The sequence below is a fragment of the Rhinopithecus roxellana genome, chromosome 12 (assembly GCF_007565055.1).
Source record: "Rhinopithecus roxellana isolate Shanxi Qingling chromosome 12, ASM756505v1, whole genome shotgun sequence".
Taxonomy (NCBI): Eukaryota; Metazoa; Chordata; class Mammalia; order Primates; family Cercopithecidae; genus Rhinopithecus; species Rhinopithecus roxellana.
This window is the reverse complement of record NC_044560.1, coordinates 28557483-28574668: the sequence shown is the minus strand read 5'-3', so window position 1 is coordinate 28574668 and position 17186 is coordinate 28557483. Positions and strand designations below refer to the sequence as shown.

General features: G+C 56.2%; 1 protein-coding gene across 5 annotated transcripts in view; it reads left to right on the top strand.

Moving 5' to 3' along the window:
• Positions 1-17186, top strand: part of CAMTA1 (calmodulin binding transcription activator 1) — a 974629-nt gene that overhangs the window by 678594 nt on the left and 278849 nt on the right. The window lies entirely within an intron of this gene.

Sequence of the window (17186 nt, the reverse complement as noted above, 5' to 3'; positions counted from 1 at the left end):
CTGGTGTTGTCAGGTGTCAGGAAGGGGAGAAGGCCTGGTGGCAGGGGTAGCTTTCACCCACCGATGGGAAATAAACCTAGGTGCTTCCAGCTGCCAAGGTGCCTCAGTGTTCTTTTGATGAGGACAAGAAAGAAGGCCAAGTATCCTGCCCTGAAATGCCTGTTGGCTAAAAGCTGTAAATTCATTTTCTCTCGTGGGTTAGTTACAAGGCACGTGTGGAAAACAGGCTCCCAGAGGTTGCCAGGTGCAGTTGGATTAATTAGGATAGCTGTGGGGAAAGGAGGAAGGAGCGCCGTAATCGATTTGTGATGTCTGCCATGGCAGGGATGGAACAGGTCGTGGCTGGGCATGCTGGCCATTCCTGTGGGAGAGTGGCCTGGTGCCCAGATCTCTGTCCATGGTGTTTGTGCACAGTGTTGCTGAGCCAGGGGCAGGTAGGTGCGGGAGGCCCACCTGGCCTCTTGCCCTCTGGGGGTTGTCTGCCAGCTGTCTTGCCTGCCGTGTGGGCGGGAAGGTCTGAGGGATCCATGCAGTCGGACTAGACATAGGTCCTTTTCAAAATGCATCCTCTGATTTGCAGCTGTTCTTGGTAGCACCCATTCCCCATGGCCTGCCTCTGTCACCCCAAGTTCTTACTGTCGCCTCTACCCAGGAGTTGCTGCCTGAGGCCTTTCCCACCATGGTTCTACTTTCTGTTGTTCAAGACAGCAAACCCCTGGGCCTTGATGGTTTAAGGATCTCTCTGACCCGGCGGGGGTGTCGTTGGAGGGGCCTGGCAGCTGGGGAAGCAAGACCCCCAACGCTATGACACAAGCTTAGGGAGAAAAGAGTCACACATGCCGTGGAGTGCAGAGAGGCTGATGGTCCCAGGAGAGCTGGTCTGGAAGGTACCCACAGGGCCGGAGTCATCTCGATGTGGAGGCTGGGGCTCAGCCTAGACAAGGCTCTCTGTCCGTCGGCTCTGCCCAGCCCCAGCCTCCGAACCCTTTCTGTTCTCCCTCAGTTCCCAGAAATAGCTGTCTGTGGTTCAGCAAGTTCCGTAGCAAACGATGCCCGAGACCGTCCAGCGATGTGTTGATTCGCAGGGGCTGCTTCCCGATACCTTACCCTGTCATCAGTTTCCCTGGCTCTGCTCCCTTGGAGGCTGATGTGCTAGCACCTGCTTTTCTAATTGCTCAGACCTGTGTCCTTGACAAGGGGAGTTGTCACATGGTCATGGGATGAGGCTTTCGGGGTCTTGTTACTAGGAATTGATCCCAAGGTGTTCCACCCCTTGGCAGAGGGTTTTCTCCTCTACCGGATGAAGGGTGGGGTTCCACCCGAGGCCAGAGTTCTGGCGGTTGAGTCAGAGTCATAGCCTGTCCCTGAGTCCCCAGGGACAAACTCTGGCTTCCCAAGAAACACCATTTATCCAATGCAGCCTGCAGCCCTGTTCACTCCTTCCCGGGCCTCCAGCCCCATGGGCCTGGTTTCTGCCCTTTCCCTTTTCGGTTTCATGCCCCCTGGTCAGAACACCTCTTCAGCCATTGCCCTCCTGTCGGGGCAGCACCTGGAAGCTGGCATCCTGCCAGCAGCCCAGCCACCCGCTCCTCCAGGCCTTTTCTCCTGCGCCCACGCCTCCGCCTGCCTCCCCTCATTCCATCATGCTCTTGTGGCTTTTTAATTCCACTAAATTTACTTTCCTGGAATCAGACACCACTGGGCAGCCACGAGGTCTGAGCTGTTGACTTCCCAAGCTGCATTCTGCTCATTCCAGGTCCCTCCTAGATTCAGCTGCTCCTGCTCCTCTCCTCGGGCCAAGAGAGGAGAGGGATCCTGCTCTCTGCCCCAGCCCTCCCTCACTGGCGCTCCTGTGTCCCAGCCTCCGTATGCTGGAGATACACCTGGACTGATTCATGTGTGTCTGGTTCGTTACCTCCCAGCTGGCGGGGAAGCCGGAGTCTCCCAAAAGGCCGGGATGGCAGGACCAGGCTTCTTCATGGCCGAGCTGGGGCCTCTTCATCTTCTCTGCCTGAGCCCGGGGGAGCCATCCCTCCCGGTCCCTCTCCTCTGTGTCCTCCAGCATCAGATCACAAAGCGGGAGTGAACACAGGTGTGGGGGCTCCTGCTCCCCCGGGTCTGTGTGGGGCAACAGGAGGTTAAGGAGCTAAGGCCAAAGCAATTAGCACAACACACGTCCTGCTCGGAGCCCAGAGCCAATGCGGCAGCCGGTGCCGCTCAGGGCAATTTGTTCTGGTGCTAATTACAACACCAGGATAATGACGGCGTGGCCAGGCTTAATTCCTCTGATGTTAAATAGGAAAGAAGCCATGAGATACTGGCTCAGATGGAAATTGGCTCAAGTTTGTCTCTGACACCAATTACCAAGAAAAAGGATTAGGTGGGGTCCAAGGTGTCAGGACAGCGCCCATGGTGGGAGCTGAGGAAGGAGGCTGCTCAGATGCCAGCCCCGAGCCAGCCTGGTCCTCTGAATGCAGGAGGCACTAGGAAAGGGAGTGATGGGCTGACTATGCTCTCTCAGTCCCCTGCAGGGGGTGAGCCTTCTAGAAAGGTAAGGGCATTGGAGGAAGGAGGGAGGGAGGAAGGGAAGGAAGAGGTGCTTCTGGAAAAAGGAGACTTTCTCCAAGGAACAGCACCCACTGCCCCACCTTTGTAGCCTCAGTTCAGTGGCTGCCTCCTGCCAGCCCACCGTGAACTCACTCCTGCCCTCTGAGATGCTCCAGCTGATGTTACCCAAGGCCACTTTGCACTTAGTGGGCATGTCTGCCTACGTCGGCCTGGGTTTTCCTCTCCAACTAGTTAACTCCCCGAGGGAGACATATGCGTTCCTGTCTCCCCTGAGTGCCCAGCACAGAGCCACAGCCACCACAGGGCAGGAGCCAGCATTTGGGAGAGCCATGTTCTGCTGTGGTGACCTGTCCACCCCGGAGCAGGAATGAGCAGGCCTCGCAGACTCGGGGCCTGGAGCTCAGGGTTGGTGCCAAGACTTACAGAGGAGGGCCCGAGTTGACGTGGCACGTAAGCTTCTGAGTAGGTGGGCTTTCAGGAAAGGGTGCTAACCTCTCTGTGTCTGTCTGTCTGTCTGTCTTTTAGGCTCTCTGTCTCTTTCTGCCTTTCTGTTTGTCCTCTTCTCCCTCCCTCCCTATCTCTTCATTGCTGACAAATCTTCTATTAAGCTATGAGCAAGGAGACAGGCAGGAAGCCTCTCACAGGCAGGGCACTAAAGCCCGTTTGGCCCACAGATGCATAAAACCATTGGCATGACCAGTGGGCACCATGTGAGGTCACCAGCACAGCTGGGGAGGGACCAGATGACCTGAGCTCAGTCCACTCCAGCTGGGCAGGGCCAGAGCCATGACCTGGAGGAGGCCATCTCTTCCCCTCTGCTGGTGGCACACATCGTCAGCATTGCTGGGGGCTCTGTGTGTCACAGCTGACAGGGCCTTTGGGCTCCCCGAGTCTGCCCAGTGCATTTTCTAGAAGGGTCTCTGAGACCCAGCGAGAGCAGGGCCAGGCCCAGGCCGCCCGGCAGGCAGGGGAGGATCGGGCAGTGCTCCATTCTCCTGATGCCTTGGCCTCTACCCCTACTGCCTGATGTGGGTATCACTGCAGCCACTGGGCCCTGAGCCTCGTGAGGTGGAGGTGGCATGAAGGGGTGAGCCAGACAGAGCAGTCCCTCCTGTTTGGGATTTTCTGATGGTTTCGAGGGGTAGGCAGCAGAGGTTCAGGGCCCCCTGACCTCCCGTGTGCACCTTTCTCCAGGTCCTCCACCTTCCATCCTTCTCTGCATTCTCTGCCTGCCCCCTCAGGGGACCAGGCCCCCATTCCAGGCCAGACTTCCCTGCAGATTCTGTATGGCTCATTTGGAAACTATTTCTGCTTCTAATGAGTGTTTTTCTTTGTGCCCTTGTCCTCTAAAATGCTTAATGACTGCTTTCCGTGCTCCAGTGAACTGGGGGTGTGTCCCCGCACGGCTGCCATTGCCAGGCTGGGGCTGTTTGGCTGCCAAGCCCAGCTTGCTTGGGTGGAGGCAGCGGGGGGTCCTTCCTGGCCCACGCTGGCAGCACAGACCAAGCCTGTGGGGGCAAGAGCACAGTTTCAGGGAGACGGGGAACCCCGGGGCCTTAGGAGACCACAGGCCAGGGTGGCAGTGCAGGCCGGGGCTCCCAAATCACTGGAACAGGAAGATGTTTGGGCCTGAGTTCTAGGAGTTGAGCTCCTCGGGGGGACCCTGGATTCAGAGTCTGAGGAGCTGGATTCCAGCTCTGCCTGGACCTCCCTGAGCACCAGTAGCAGTGACCATGCTGCTGGCCGCCTCTGGTGCTGGCTCCTGGCTGGCAATGAGCCTCCACCGCGCACCGCACTTCACCTCGGAAAAAACAGGCTCCGAGAAGCTCCACAGTTGCTCAGTCAATAGGGGGCAATCATCGCTGCCCTCCACTGCCTCCCGTGGGGGCGCCACCGTCACCCCTGTTTATAGATGAGGCGTTTGAGAATTAGAGAGATTGGGTATCTTGTCACAGATCACGGAAGTGGCCAAAAAGTGGGACAGCTGCTGGGCCCTCAGCCTGGACGCTGTCTGCTTGCTGCCCCCGCATGAGCCTCTGCCAGCCCTGGGTCCCCCTAGAAGTAGTGGGTGCAGGGCACAGGGGTGCCATCACCCCCTAGAGCAGGCACCATGAGACTGAGCACCACAGGCATTGAGGCCAGAACAGAGCCCACCCACAGCAGCCTCTGTGGCTGGTGCTGCTGAGTGGGCACTCGGGGAAGGGACAATGTCGGTTCACCATGGGGTTCACTCCAGGCTGTCCTGGCCCCAAAGGGCCCCCATGTCCAGGAGCGAAGATGCCTTTACCTGGAACTCACCACCCCCCAGGAGAGGAATAAGATGCCTTCTCGATGGGGCTGCCTCCAGGTGGGATCCAGGCTTCCCCACGAGGCCTGGGACTCCGAAACCAGGTTCACAGGGGAGAGCTGAAGCCCTAGATCCCCAAATCAGTGGGTATTCTGTCCCCAGCGTGGTCAGCTTCTTGTCCACCCTCCGGCTGAAAGCAGGGTTTCCTAGGGTGGTTCCCAGAGAGGGGAGGAGGGCAAGACTGCAGGGAGAGGCCCTGGGGGAGACATCCCCGGTTCCACTCCTGCCCCAGGCCATCTGCCCTCCATGGGAACCCTGCAGAGTTAGCCAGAACATGGATCTCTCCAGCCAGAGCAGGTCCCACTGGCGTCCTCAGCCCTTTGGCCCATAGGAGGAACAGCTGGGGCTGGGCAGCTCCATGGCAGAGGGACCAGCAGTCCTAGAGCCCAGGCTTGGGGCTCTCCCAAGGAGGAGGAGGAGGGCAAATGGCCTCTCCAGGCTGCTACAGCCTCTGGAGTTCCATATTCAGGCCCCAGAGAAGCTACTTCTGCTCCTTGTTCTGGAGACCTTGCAGCCAACAGCCATTTCAGCCTCTGCCCCAGACACAGGCCCTGTAGGCCTCAGCCCAGGCATGCCCCCAGGGAGTCCTCCCTTCCTGCTGCAGCCCTCAAGAGGGGCCGTGGGGCCCCTCACTGCTGAAGAATCCTTTTAGAGGGACAGGCCCTGCAGGTCCCTGAGGGCAACTGAGTCCCAGGCACCCCCAGCCAGCAGAGAGCAGGCCGTGAGCCCTCCTGGCCCTGCTCCAGGGACCGTGGCATCTCATGGGGGGTCTGAGATGAGTCCAGCTCCACACTGGGGCATTAGTGTATATTTCTCTCCACTGACACCAGAACCTGGCTGTGGAATGCAATGGCCCCTCTGAGTTGACTGCCTCTGGTTCCCCAAAAAGGGTCCTCAGAACATGTCTCTTCTCGGAGCACCAAAGCGTGCTGCTGTGTCAGGTCTAGGCATCCTGCAGGGTCCCTGAACACCAGCTCCTGCCCGCTGCAACCACACAGGAGGCTGCCCTTCTAGGGCCACCCCCTGAACACTGGGTGAGTGGATGGGCGCCATCAGCCCTCTGTGTGGGGTAGGGTTTAGACCCATCAAATAGTGGGGTTAGGATCACCCAAAGAAGCACTTATTAGCTGTATGACACTGGGCAGTTTGTCTAATTTCTCTAAGTCTCAGTTAGCTCGTCCATAAAATGGAGCCAACAGCAAAGCAGCAGCTATTAGCTGTGTGACTCTGGGCAGTCTATCTAATTTCTCTGAGTCTCAGTTTGCTTATCCATAAAATGGAGCCAGCAGCAGCACGGACTACAGAGGCTGTTGAGGGAGTGCTCAACAACAGTGTTGAGGAAGTCTGCATTGATGCTGTGCATTTAAAATGTCACCCAGTTCCTGGCACAGGGCACGCATCCCACGGATGACAGCTTGGTGCTGCTAGCACCAGGTAGACCTGTAAGCTGACATCCTGAATCCCGGAGAAAGCATCTGTGACATCCCCACCCCATCCCTAACATCCCACCTCTGCTTTCTCTCTCCCAGTGGGCTTGAGCTAGGCCCAGCCAGCCCCTCCCAAAGCATGAGCCAGGCAGGAGTCCTACTGGTACAGGCAACCTCTCCACCCTTCATACCACCATCTTCTGCAGCCCGGACAGAGAAGGGAGCCAAGGCTATACCATGATGGTGCTGTCATTGCAATAAATGTCCCTCAGCCACCCAACAGACTTGATGTCTATTTGGAGAATGAACAGCATTTTCGCAACCCAAGTGTCTCCCCAAAAGTGCAGCCCCTCCGCACCTCCCCATAGGACCATGCCCTGCAGCCCTCAGGAAGGATTGCCCTGGTGGTGAGCTCGGTCATGGAAGGGACTGCAGGCCAAGTGGGACACCCGGAAGAGCATGGCCGTGCTCGCCCCTTAGCCTGTGGCCTCCTCCTGGTGGTGGGGACCTCTCCACTCGGGTGAGCTGGGCTCTTCTCCAACAGGCCATCTCTAGGATGCACAAACTAGTTTAAGAGGACATCGTTTCTTTCTTTCTTTTTCTTTCTTCTTTTTAAAAAATCTTTCTTAAAATGGAGAATATTATAGCTTCATAAAAAACACCTGAGCTTTTTGCTCAGTAATCATTTTTATGTTTCATCAGGGTGAAATAGAAGTGGCTGGGAAATAAAGCCCGATGGAACTGGCTCTGTACCTGGGCCTTCCACCGCCACCCGTCGCTGGGGCAGGGCCCCACGGCTCCCACCAAATGAGGCTTGGCTCAGGGGAGATTAGAGCAACAGGAGGCATTGTTGTCAGGCTGACACTCTGCCCCAAAGAGGACATTTGGACCCATGTGCTTCAAGGAAAGGAAGCAAGTTGCTTCCTGAGGCGTCCAGGCCTCCACATCTGGGGTCAGCAGGGAAGAGAAGGTGCCCCAGGCCTGCCAGACCATCTGTGCACCATCCCACAGCCCAGTCCTGGTATCTTTGGTCTTATAAGCACCATGTGTTACCCTCAGCCACCAAGAGTGGGGACGTGGCTGATGCTGAGGTCCCCCTACACATGCTCACCACCGTGTGTGGCTCAGGAGACCGTAGCCCTGGCCGTGGGTGACGTCCCCCTACACATGCTCACCACCGTGCGTGACTCAGGAGACCGTAGCCCTGGCCATGGGTGACGTCCCCCTACACATGCTCACCACCGTGCGTGGCTCAGGGGACTGCAGCCCTGGCCGTGGGTGACGTCCCCCTACACATGCTCACCACCATGCGTGACTCAGGAGACCGCAGCCCTGGCCGCGGGTGACGTCCCCCTACACATGCTCACCACCGTGTGTGGCTCAGGAGACCGTAGCCCTGGCCATGGGTGACGTCCCCCTACACATGCTCACCACCGTGCGTGGCTCAGGAGACCACAGCCCTGGCCGTGGGTGACGTCCCCCTACACATGCTCACCACCATGCGTGACTCAGGAGACCGTAGCCCTGGCCATGGGTGACGTCCCCCTACACATGCTCACCACCGTGCGTGGCTCAGGAGACCGCAGCCCTGGCCATGGGTGATGTCCCCCTACACATGCTCACCACTGTGCGTGGCTCAGGGGACCGCAGCCCTGGCCATGGGTGACGTCCCCCTACACATGCTCACCACCGTGCGTGGCTCAGGAGACCGCAGCCCTGGCCATGGGTGACGTCCCCCTACACATGCTCACCACCGTGCGTGGCTCAGGAGACCGCAGCCCTGGCCATGGGTGACGTCCCCCTACACATGCTCACCAGCGTGTGTGGCTCAGGAGACCGCAGCCCTGGCCATGGGTGACGTCCCCCTACACATGCTTACCACCGTGCGTGACTCAGGGGACCGCAGCCCTGGCCGCGGGTGACGTCCCCCTACACATGCTCACCACCGTGCGTGGCTCAGGGGACCGCAGCCCTGGCCGCGGGTGACAACCATTGAGCGCTTGATCAGGAACTTCAAGGCTTGGCTTTTGGTTCTCACAGCTACCCTGGGAAGGAAAGGGCTGGGGTGAGTTCGTCCCAGTGTTTCACAGAAGAAGAAACTGAGGGTCAGGATGAGAATAAGGGGCTCCAGAAGACACAGGGTAGGCAGGGCGCGGGTCCAGGCACTTTAAACCGACATGGTCCCTGTCCTGGGGGAGCTCCCAGGCCACAGCGGCCACAGGCCCAAGGGGCACACATGTGCAGTGAACAGAGATGAGAAGGAAGAGCAGCTTGCCGAGCCTGGATGTGCTGGCTTCACAGGGGCCAGTCCCGATGCCAAGAAGGGCGAAAGAGAGGTTGACCGACCCTGACGTAAACCCCAAGATTCCCCTGACGTGGCCCTGGGCGTCCCTGTGAGTCTGGAGTCTGATGGGGCCTTTCTTCCACACCCTTGGCTGCCACAGCTGAGCTGACCATAGGCACGCTCCAGAGCATGTGGGCCTCGGTAGAGGACACTGAGCCAGCCCACTCCACTCCAAGGGGTAGCTGGAACTCGGCAGCAGAGACAGGAGTGGCCAAGCCCTGACATTTGGGGTGAATCCCTGCATGGACAGCAGGTGGAGGACCCTGTGGCTTCAAAGCCATTTCTGACCCTAGCCTAGTCGGTGGTACCTAAAGCTGGTCAAGACGGTGAATCCAGAGAAGGAGACACAGAATGGGCTGGGTGGTCAGGGGAGGCTTCCTGGAGGAGGTGAGCCCAAAGTTGAAGGATGCAAGAAATGGGGAGGGGGAGTTTCCATGCCCTCTGACATGAGGCAAGCATGGGTCACAGTGCTAAGTGCCCAGTGAGACTAACAAGACCGCTTGAGGGATCCCAGTTCCCATGAGCCAATTCCACATATCTCACCCGGCACAGGGCTGTCTGGGAGGAGGCCCTCAGGACAGGTGTCCCAGCACCAGCACCAGCCAGGTGATCTGGAGGGGAGCATGGGGAAGGGCCTGGAATCCTCCTGTCTCTCTGCTGGGCTCAGAAGAGAGCAGGACAGGAAGAGCCTCACCAGACCAGGGCATGCAGGTTCTGCGTGGCCGTGCAAGCTTCCCCCAGCTGACAGTGACAGCAGTGGCCATCCTCATCCTGTCATCAGGAGCAATAACAATAGTCATCGAAGGCTGTGGGCAAGCGCTTGGCCTGCCTGTGAGGCCAGCATTTAGTCACTGTCAATATGTGGAAAGGAGGCTGGGTTTGTGCTTCACATTGGGCCTCTGCAGCCGTCGCCATGCAGAGGGAAGGCTGGCCGAAGACTCAGTACCAGCTCCTTTCACGGAGCCTGCAGAAAAGACAAGACCCCAGCAGACGCTTGTGTCATTAGATAATTAGGAGAAGGGCAAGGGGGTGTGAGGGAGGCCAGGACTCCAGTGGTGCCCCAGGTAGGAGGAAACCCTGGCAGGAGTGACCATGGTGACACTGAGAAACTCACTCAGTCCAGAAGCTGCAGGACAGGGATAGAAACCCAGCCCTGGTGTTAGAAGCCGCCTCGAAAGCTTCATCTGGACTAGCAAAGCCCTCCCGCAGCTGGGGAGGGGCAGGTATTGGAAAAGAGAGCTGAGGATGAAAGGTTGTGTCAGCCAGAGGGTTCCTGAGCTGCCTTCTGGGTCTGGCTTCATTCTAGCTGGCAGCTTCCACATCTTTCTCCATTTAATGTCCCTTGAATAACGTGATGAGGAGATAAGGTAGACACTGGGAATTTATGGTGCTATGCAAAAAATTGCTCAATTCCATTAAGATTTCAGGACCCTTGCCAAGGCTGCACGGCAGAGTGGATGGTATTTCCTGCTCAGACATCTTTGCTTGATTGCAATTTACGATGCCAAGGCCACTGCTGTACCCACCTGAAGCCTCCAAAAAATACAGCAGGGCTCCCAAAATGGCCATTATCCTCTCTGAGGAAAGTCACTGGGCATTTTCTAGAAGATTCCCTCTTCCTGATTCCTTCCTTCACCCCTCCCCACGTCTGGGGACTGGGCGACAGGAGGACATCCAGTCGGCTTTCTCAGAGGTCCCCTTGCAGGCCCCCCTGCTCACCCTTCACCTTACAGACTACAGTGGCCAACGTCTGCTGTGCGGCCAGAGCCCTCTGGGGAGGTGGCACCCTCTGGTCCTGCCGTGTGGACGGGTGGGTACTGAGTACAGGGGAGACCTCGGGGCATCAGGAGAGTCTTCCTCCTGGCCACCTACATGGGAGCACCAGAGCCAAAGGTTTTGAGTCCATCTCCACCCTTATGAGCCAAGTGATGGTGGCCAACCGAATCAACTTCTTTGAACCTTATTTCCTTTTTGGTAAAATAAAATGAAATGCCTCCCTCCCGAGCTGAATGGGAGGATGAATTGAGCTAAGACACACAGAGGTCTTTTGGACTCGGCAGCCCCCTGGGAAGCGATGGCTGTTGTCACCCCACCCTTTCCAGCAGCTTTTACTCTAGGGGATTGGGCGGGTGGGAGTAGCAGTGACCGGGGAAGGGGTCCCCTGAGAAGGTCCTATCCTGCCCACCTTGCAAACGGCAAAACGCTAGGCTTGTGAGATGCAACTGTGTGATTAGGAACAGAACTCATTTGTTCCGCAGCCTCAGGTGGGAATCTAGTGTCTGGTTGAGTGAGATGGAAGCTCTACCTTCTGGCAGTTGTCTCCTGCGTGCCACCCTCCCCAAACCCCTCTGCTCCACACCACCCACTGTGACTGCCACCAGGACCTCTCCTGGCCTGGCCAGCCAACGCTCCTCTGAACCTCAGCCCTTAGGGACTGGGCTGCCCAGGTTTGACTGGGAGAGAGGAAGGATGAAGCTGCCGGAGCCGCAGTTCCTTAGAGATGGAAATTATTAATTAGTCTTATTATCCAGGACTTGTCAGTCTCTTAATCCTTCCGTCGGCAGAGGGGTTTATGCCTCCACGGCATGTGCTGTCAGCTTGGCTAAACAATCGCTTTTCATATACAGCCAGAACAATGGGCAATACAGTTTGGTTACTATCTTTATTTATCAAGCCAAACAATTCCTGCCCCCTCTAAAAACATCCTTCAAAGATGCAGAGAATGCAGAAGCTGCTTAATTTCCCTTCTAGATGGCTTATAATATGGGGCTTTTGTTTAATTATCCTTTTCATGTAATCTTCAGCTGACATTGTGTCCTTAATATTCTAATCTCCTTTGGAGCAAAAGGGAGACTGTAGTTTCCAAAGCAAAAGACAAAACTTTGCCTCAAGGAATCACTTTCTCTTTTGCCTCTGAAGTGATTCAAAGGGCAAAGAGTGAAATCCAGACGTAGTGGCACAGAATGCCGTGGAAAACGTGGGCCGTGGGTGACCCGTTCTGCGTGTGGACGTCAGCAGCTTTCTGGGCCTCCAGCCGCGCCCAGCTGGTGACGTTGGTCTGCGTGGGCGTGTCAGAGACTCTAGCTCAACAGGGAAGTCCCATGACATGGTGTCATCACCACTTTTAGCACCGTTAATATTTCAGTGGCTCTCAGGATGCAGGTTCTGTATTCCCACGGGAGACACACCACCTGCTTCAGACTCCTGGCAAATGGTTTTGGCTAGACAGGTGTACACAGGTTGCCCAGGTACCCACAGGTACACACAGCTGTACACAGGCGTCACTGCTCTGCAAGCTTCCCCTCTCAGTTCTCCTGCCTTCCTGCTGGAGTCAGGATCTGGGAGGGCCTGAAGGAGGCTTCTTGCCATCCCTATCACCACCCCAAAATGGGCAGGACGTCCTGGGGGATTTTCTGCTCTTTTTTCCAGACATGCCAGGGTCCCCCTAGGTGATGGGGAATATTAACAGAGCTGTCCTCTCGCTCCACCTGGCTGCTGGGAGAAGGCAGCCATGAGCCCAGGGTGTCTTCCCCAGGCCTCATTGGGCTGCCATGTAAGATGCGCTGGTGCTGGCGAGCCTCCTGCCCAGCCCAGCCCAGTCCAGCTCAGCTCAGCCCAGCTCAGCCCAGCCCAGCTCAACCCAGCTCAGCAGGCATCCCAAGCCTGAAGGCCCTGGAACCTAGGCCACCTCCCAGCATGCCAAGCCATCCTGCCTCGTGTCTTTCTTTGCTGTTCCTGCAATTCTGCCTCTCTACCTTTCCCTTAACTGCTTCTGCCAGAGCAGCCCCACCAGCTGACAGCCACCGAACCCATGTAGCCAAGTGCTCCCGTGGGTTCAGCTTCCCTTCGGCCCAGTATTCTGCCTCCTGCAGAAGATATGTGTGTGTGCATGTGTGTGAATGTGTGTATGAGTGTGTGTCAGTGTGTATGAGTGCACAAGTGTGTATGTATGTGAATGTGTGTGCATGTGTGTGAATGTGTGTGTATGAGTGTGAGTGCATGTGTATGTCCTTGTGTGAGTCCGTATGAGTGTGAATGCGTGTGTCCGTGTGTGTGCATATGTGTGTGAGGGCATCTGGGCTTGTGTGTGTGTGCTTGTGTGTGAGTGCATGCGTGTGCATGCATATGTGTGAGTGCATGTGTCCGTGTGTGTGTGCATGTGTGTGTGCTTGTGAGTGCAAGTGTGTGCATGTGTTGAGTACGTGTGTGAGTACATGCGTCCGTGTGTGCACGTGTGTGCTTGTGTGTGAGTGCATGTGTGTGCATGTGTGTATGAGTGCATGTGTCCATGTGTGCATGTGTGTGTGAGTGCATGTGTGTGCATGCGTGAGTGCATGTGTCCGTGTGTGCATGTGTGAGTGCGTGTGAGTGCATGTGTCCGTGTGTGCATGTGTGTGTGAGTGCGTGTGTGAGAGTGCATGTGTCTGTGTGCGTGTGTGTGTGCTTGTGAGTGCCTGTGTGTGTTCCTTGTGTGTGTGTTGTGTGAGTGCATGTGTGTGTGCATGTGAGTACATGTGTGTGCATGTGTGAGGGCGTGTGTGCACTTGTGTGTGCATGCATGTGTGTGAATGCATGTGTGTGCGTGTGAGTGCATGTGTGTATGAGTGCATTTGTAAGTGTATGTGTATGAGTTCATGTATGTGTGCATGTGTGTGTTTTTGCATGTGTATGAGTGCCTGCATGTGCATAAATGAGAGTGTGTGTGTGTGTGTGAGAGAGAGAGAGAGATGTCCTCACCCCTAGGTCCCGTCTCTTCCTCTCCTCCCCCTGCTCCTTCCAGCTTTCCTTCTCCTCCAGGCCCTGATGAGGCTCTTGGAGAGGTCACTAATGACCTCTGCCTTGCTATACCAGAAGGTCACTGTGCCATCCTCATATTTCCTGGCCTCCCAGCGGTACCCCTTCAGGCGGCTATTCCCTCTTTATGAATGCTCCCTGCTGCCGAGAGCTCCCCGGCTGTCTCCCTCCTGCCTGTTCTTTGCAATCCCTTTTTCTCAGCCTCCTGATGCTGGACTATCCCTGAGCTGCTGAAGCCTTCTCTTCTCTGTCTACACTTTCTCCTGGGATCATCTCATCCAGCCCCATGGCCCCAGTGCCAACCATATGCTAGTGACTCCCACGTTCATATCTGCCCCCTCCCTCACTGCTGTGCACCAGACTTTATACCCGACTCAACATCCCCTCTTAATGCAGAATCTGCATCTCCAACTTCTCATGGCTAGAGCAGGACCCCTGATGGTTTTCTCCCTGAGCTGCTCTTCCTCTTGCCTTAGAGCAGCAATGGCTCTCCGTTCATGCAGAGGCTCAAGCCAACCCTCCATTATGCCTCTCTTTCCCTCACTGCCTCTTTCCTGCTCAAAAATATGTCCTGAACCCACCTCCTTCTCTCCCTGTCTTCTGCTTCCCAACCCTAAGCCATGGCTCCCTCCTACCCAGAGCTGGAGTCCCTCCTTCTTAGCCTGTGCTGCACTCTCCACAAAGCAGTGGGGACAGCCATTTAAATCCCAAATGAGATCACATCACCCTCATGCTTCAGACAGTTCAAGAAGTCCCCACAGCACTTAATGTCCAAAACCTTACCGTGACCTCTGAATACCTGAACCCTTGACTTTGGTCTTCCTCTCCCTGCTCACTCTCCAGCCGTGCTGGCTTCTTTCTCTCCTCAAAGAGTCGGGTCCTTTCCTGCCTCAGGGCCTTTGCACGTGCTCCTCCCTCTGCCTGGAGGCTGCCCTGGCCCTTCCGTGGTTGACACTTAAGATTCAGGTCTCCTTTCAACTTTCAACTCTGCATCAAAGCCCTCTTGACACTCCATCTAATGTTCCCTCACTCTCTGGCAAGCCCCTCTGTCCCCCCCTCCCCAGCATTTTATGATGAAATGTTTATGACATACAGAAAAGTTGAGAGAATTGTACACACACCCATACACCTGCCACCCAGATTCTACCGTTAACATTTGACCATATCGTTTGATCACTTATGTGTTCTACCTATGCAGCAATTTTTCAAGTATTTCAAAGTAAGCAGCAGCCACAGCACACCTCCCCCAAGTCTTTCAAGGTGCAAAGGATTAACCAAAGTTCAATATGTGCATACAGTTCTCTTTTTTGCTTTTGAAGTAGAGTTTACATATGGTGAAACAATTGAATGCATACATGTTAAGTGCACTAGTTGATGAGTTTCGATCGATGCATGTGTCAGTCATACCCCAAGCCCACATCAAGATTTGGAACATCACCATCACCCCAGAAAGCACCCACATGTCCCTTTGCAGTGAGTCCCCACTGCACTCCCAGAGGTCACCACTGTTCTGATTTCTTCATTATAGGTTCTTTTTTTCTGTTCTAGAACTTCGTAGAACTGGAATCCTGTGGTATATGCGCTCGGGTATATAGTCGGCTTCTTTCACTCCACATCGTGTTTTGCCATCCATCATGTTGCTGCTGCCCCACTGTGTTATTTACGCCTTGTCTATCCCCTCAAGCCCAGCCGCATCCTTCAAACATAAGCTCCACAGGGTCAGGAGCATTATCTGTTTTGTTCACTGCTAGATTTGGAGTGCCTGGAGCCATGCCTGGCACATAAGTACTTGTTTATTGGATAGATGTGAATGGCGTCCACCCATTCAGGACCAGGCTTCCTGAGGGCAGGGCCAGGTCACTACTTCCTGGAGTTTCTCCCAGGCTCTCCCACGGCTGCCCCTAGGTCCAGCTGTGCCCCCACGAGCGCAAGCGCCACCACTCGGTAAAGACCCCCGAATGGATGCGCTCTCCCCGCAGTGTGTCCCCGCCTGCCTCCTCCTCCTGAAGAGGGAGAAGGCATGCTCCTTAGAGATGCAGTTTAAACTGGCTGTAGCGTGGGCAGAACTGAAGCATCAGACAGTCTTCGGAGTGCCCAGAAAGGGTGACCCTGGGGACCCGAGGCAGGAGAATTCTCTGTGAGTGTAGCTTGGAGGATTGAGAAGGAAATTCAGGGCAGAAATGTTTGTTGATCCTGAATTGCTAAAATATTTCTTAGTTTGGAGACCAAGTTCTCAGAAAAACACTGTCAGTTCCGAAGAAATGAGCTCCCATGGGGTCTCACTTTGCCCTCTCTGTGCCCTCAGTTTCTCTGCAGGCGACCCCTGTGGAAAGTCCCCAGCTCAGGTCTCTGATGCAGGGGCTCTGGCAACACCTCCTCTCAGTCAGAGTGATGAGAGCTGTAAATGTGCCCAGGCCCCACCCCATGTCGTCCCAGGGTGAGCCTGGAGCCGGTGCCAGCCAACTGGGGCCACCTGCACAGCCTGAGAGGGCTGCAGAGCTCCAGGCAGGAGGCTGAGCCACCCCCTCTGCATTAAATATGTCTCAGCCTGTCTCAGGAAGCTGGACCCCGGCAGCCCGAGGTCAACGGGGAATCCTCCAGCCCCCTGCAGGATCAGGACATATTTGAGAGCAGGAAAGAGGCGGTGAGGGAAAGAGAGGCATGAAGGAGGGTTGCATGGATGGAGATCTGTCATTGCAGTCAGACTGGAGGAAGAGAGCTCGGAGAAAATCAGGAGTCCTGCTTCAGCCACGAGAAGTTTAAGATGCAAATTCTGCATTAAGAAGGGATGTTGGGTTGGATCTAACATCTGGCGCAGAGCAGCCCATGGCAGCTACAAGAAGCCACCATGGCCACAGACTGCAGCCTGGGAGCCTGGGATGGAGAGAGACCCTCAGCTCGGGGAGCTCTTCTCCCCACCCCGAGGAAGGGCAGAGACAAGGAATGTAGCCCTCGCAGATCACAGCCAAAGCCACTGGGAAGAAGCAAGTTCCCTTCCTCTCCCGGGGTGAACTGTAAAAGCCTCTGGGCAGGGGGACCAGCTGGGAACCAGAGCAGGGGCTGGAGGATTCCCCCTTGACCTCAGGCTACTGGGGCTCAGCGTCCTGAGAGAGGCTGAGAGCTGGTGTCTTGCTGACCCCAGGACAGGGCAGTAGCCTGGGGCGGGGAGGGGTTTGCAGAACAAAGAGAGTCTCACCCCACGCTAGGGAGGGAAACCTCACCTTTCTGCAGCCTCCTGCTGACTGGAGGTCTCCTCAGGTGCACAGGGAGCTGGAGAACGCAGCCCACAGGCAGTGGCAGGACTCCAGGGGCAGCTCCTGGAGTGGGCTGGCCCCTGACCTAGCCCTGAGCTCCAAACACCTCCTGGGCCTGTTCCCTCCTGAGGCAGAGGACCTTTCTCTCATTTTTATTCCCACGTTGACCCTTGGCCAGGGACACTGGGGGAGCCCCATCTTGGCCCTGCACTTACTACCCTCATAGGTAGTAAGTGCCGACTTCACCATGGGCTAAAATATCATAGACCCAGCATTCACTCTGAGTCTCACCAAGCAAGAGAGATCAAACCAGCCACTTGCACAGCATGGCCTGGGGCCCCAGGGCCATCACCAGCCCATCCCAGGGCGGACCCGGTGTGGGTAGGTGGGTGAGTACCTGGCTCAGGGGCTGCCCACCTCAGGCCCACCTTCCCTCGGGGGGCTCACCAGCC